This window comes from Carcharhinus amblyrhynchos, chromosome 5 (genome assembly GCF_965287045.1).
Source record: "Carcharhinus amblyrhynchos chromosome 5, sCarAmb.v2.hapA, whole genome shotgun sequence".
Taxonomy (NCBI): Eukaryota; Metazoa; Chordata; class Chondrichthyes; order Carcharhiniformes; family Carcharhinidae; genus Carcharhinus; species Carcharhinus amblyrhynchos.
The window spans coordinates 35,321,044-35,325,315 of record NC_137328.1 but is presented as its reverse complement, the minus strand read 5'-3'; positions in this window follow the sequence as shown (position 1 = coordinate 35,325,315).

Sequence of the window (4,272 nt, the reverse complement as noted above, 5' to 3'; positions counted from 1 at the left end):
CCATTCGGTTGTATCCCTCCATTCCCAGTCTGTTCATGTGGCTACCCAGATAAGTCTTAAATAATCCCAGCGTGTCCACCTCAACCACCCTGCTTGGTGGTGGTGGTTGGTTGGTTGGGGGGGGGCGGGGGGGATGTGAGGGGGGAGGGGGGCTTGCAGGGAGGATCAGGATTTTCCATAGGTGCCCACCGAGACTGGAAATTCTGTCAAATTTTCTATCCCAATAGTGACAGGCGGGACTGGAAAATTTGCCCCAGGCTTTCTAACTATAAATAAAACTTAGATTTAAAGAAAGTGAGAAATAAAACTAAAATAATACATTTATAGACTAGCAACCTTAATATTAGACTGCAAATCAGCCTAGCTTAATACTGAAAAATAGTAAAAAAGTAATTGCATTTCCTTATGTTTCAACAAATATCAAACGTTCTCACATTTCTCATTCTTTCCTCAGTGATAAATAGATTTTTTAATAACAAGTCAGCAGACAGTCCAAAGCAGTTTATTTTTGCAGTGGTTTTAGAGAAAAGCTTAGGGTCATTTAACTCTTAAAAGGCTTAATCCTTCAAAATATCCTTAGACGGTCATATTCTTACAAGGAATAGGCAGATGAGGACTGGCAAATGTAGGGAGTCAAATGAGGTGGAAATGGAGATGAGGGGGTTGGACTATGAAGAGAGACTAAATAGACTGGGTCTGTACTCGTTGGAGTTTAGAAGGATGAGGGGGGGGATCTTATAGAGACGTATAAGATAATGAAAGGGATGGATAGGGCAGAGGTAGAAAGATTCTTCCTGCTCAGAAAGGACAGCAGGACTAGAGGGCACAGCCTCAAGATAAGGCCGGCGGGGGGGTCGGGGGTGCAGTTTAGAACGGAGTTGAGGAGGAACTTCTTCACTCAAAGGGTGGTGAATCCCTGGAATTCTCTGCCCGTTGAAGTAGTGGAGGCTACCTTGCTAAATATGTTTAAGTCATGGGTAGATAGGTTTTTGACAGACAAGGGAATTAAGGGTTATGGGGAGAAAGCGGGAAAGTGGAACTGATCCACTTCAGATCAGCCATGATCTTATTGAATGGCGGGGCAGGCTCGAAGGGCTAGATGGCCTACTCCTACTCCTATTTCTTATGTTCTTAAGCCGCTGAATGAAGAGGCAGGAAGTGCAGAAGTTGTGAAGGTCATTCTGGTAGAGTCATCCACAGAAATGTAACAACGGCAACATTGTGTTGACCATTTAATACCTTCAATCCAATTTTATTTCTCTCCTACTTACCTCTGAGACACCACTTCATCTTCCATTTATAAATCCTCTTATCAACATTTCACAGGATGTTCACAAAACATCACTGAGATCCAATCTGGTTATTTCACAGCATCACAATGTCAATGAAAAAGCTGTATGACAGGCACCTGAAGCAATATCACCTGTTTTACAATACTAACCAAAGCCAAAAGGAAGTTTTAATGAAAGGTCATCAACCAGCATGTTTTTTTATTTCTGATTTCCAACATCTACAGTACTTTCCTTTTCAGGATTTCAGCAATATGGCTAATATTTGCACTGAGATTGCACTGAAGTGGCATTAGTAGATTTGCAAGACATCAGGTACAATTGAGCAATTCCCCATCCTTGCTTGCCAAGGAAAGATCTTTTCCACCATTGTACTCAGAGCACCAGGGTGTTATGGTAATGTTACTGGATGAATAATCCAGAACCCCCGGTTACTTGTCTGGTGACATTAATTCAAATCCCACCAAGGAACTGGCGAAATTTAAATTCAATTCATAAATCTAGAATTAAAAACGAATTTCAGTAATGGCAACTATGAACTGATTGTTGTAAAATCCCATCTGGTTTACTAATGACCTGGAGAGAACTAAAAGGTCTTCTTGTTTTGGGCATTGCTGGCCAACTCGAGGATCTTGGCAATCAGGTATAACTTGGGAAAATATAAAGTTATTCATCTTGGCAAGAATAAGAAAAGTATGACTGAAACAGGTAACAATTGCAGAATTCCTGAGGTGAAGTGGGTTTGAGGTGTTCTAATGAGTTAGTATGCAGGTACAGCACATAATCGGGAGGGCTAATTGAATGCTATCCTTTATGAGATGAATTGAATATAAATGTGACAACTTCCAAGAGAGAATATAACCACTTGGCATTCAGTGGCATTACCATCACTGAATTCCCCATTATCAAGATCCTGGGAAGTTACCACCAACCAGAAACTTAACTGGGCCAGCCATAAAAATTCTATGGCTACAAGAAGTCAGAGGTTGGGAATTCTGCAGCAAGAAACTCACCGCCTGACTCCCTAAAGTCTTACCATGAGGCACAAGTCATGAACATGATGCTTACTCGCCACTTGCCTGGTTGACTGCTCGACACAATCCAGAGCAAAAACGACTCACCTGGTTGGCCCCCATCCAACAACTTAAACAGTCACTCTCGCCATCACTGACACAGTGACAGTAGTGTGCACCATTTACAAGATGCATTGCAGCAACTCACCAAGGTTCCTTTGACAGCACCTTTCAAACCCGTGACCCCCTACCACCTGCAAGCCACACATGATTCCAACTTGAAACTATATTGCCATTCCGTCACTGTTGCTTGGTCAAATTCCTGGAATCGTTTTCTAACAGTACCGGATTGCAGTGGTTCAATGAGCACTTATATTACCTTCTCAAGAGCAATTAGCAATGGGCACAATAAATACTGGCCTAGCCAGAGACACCCACATCCTGTGAAAGATCAAATGTGAAAAAGGGTACTTCTGCACAACCCTAAAAGAAGCAATTCACTCAATCAACAATCATCCTACAGCTTACTCATCTTCACTTTAACGTTGATAGTCAAACAACACATTGCCAGGGCATTATATTCTGATTCTTGTAATTGCAAAATTGCAAAAGCTCAGTCTGCAGGTGATCAAGAAGGTGAATGGAATGTTGGCCTTTATAGCGAGGGGGATAGAATATAAAAGCAGGGAGGTCTTGCTGCAACTGTACAGGGTACTGGTGAGGCCGCAACTGGAGTACTGTGTGCCGTTTTGGTCCCCTTGCAAAAGGATATATTGGCTTTGGAGAGAGTACAGAGAAGGTTCATCAGGCTGATACTGGAGATGAGGGGGTTAGCTTATAAGGAGAGATTGAGTAGATTGGGCCTGTACGCGTTGGGCGTTTAGAAGGCTGAGGGGTGATCTTGTAGAGACTTACAAGATAATGAAGGGGCTAGATAGGGTAGAGGTAGAGAGATTCTTTCCATTTAGAAAGGAAATCAGAACTAGAGGGCACTGCCACAAAAATGTGGGGGGGGTGCAGTTTAGAACAGAGTTGAGGAGGAACTTTTTCTGTCAGAGGGTAGTGAATCTCTGGAATTCTCCGCCCATTGAAGTGGTGGAGGCTACTTTGTTGAATGTGTTTAAGTCAAGGGTAGATAGATTTCTGATCAATAAGGGAATTAAGGGTTATGGGAAGCAGGCGGGTAAGTGGAACTGATCCACTTCAGATTAGCCATGATCTTATTGAATGGCAGGGCAGGCTTGAGGAGCTGGATGGACTACTCCTATTTCTTATGTTCTTAATTGACTGAAATTAGCAGCTTTCATCATTTTTTACCATTGCCTGATTTTACCCCTGCTTCAGTGCATCTGCTGCTGAAACCGTCTCCAATGTGTGTGTTACCTCTAAACTTGACAATTCTAGCGCACTCCTGTCTCCCATCTTTCATCCTCCATAAACCTGAGCTCATCCAAAACCCTGCAGCACGTCCAAACTCACACCAAGTCCCATTCACACATCATCCTTTGCTCACTGTTCAACAAATTTCAGTTTTAAATTCTCATCCTGTTTTCAGTCCCTCCATGGCTTCACTCTAACTTCCTCCAGACCTATAATCCTCCAAGATATCTGCACCCCTCCAATCCTGGACACTTGCATATCTCTGATTTTAATCGCTCCATCACCAGCAGCCATGTCTCCAGCTGCCCAAGTTTCCTAAATCTCTCTCTCTTGCTCTCTCCCCTCCTTTAAGCCTCTGCTTAAAATCTACCACTTCGTGTAAGGTGACCACAAACTGCCATAACATCACATGTGGCTCAATTTCAAATTTTGTTTGATAACACTCCAGTGAAGTACTGTTTCCATATTTTACAATATTAAAAGGTGCTATAGAAATGAAAGTTGTTGTTATAAATGCCTTCATTGCAACTTAAGACACAAGGACAGAATTATTAAAATGTAAATATTTTATTTATTTTTTTAAATGTAGT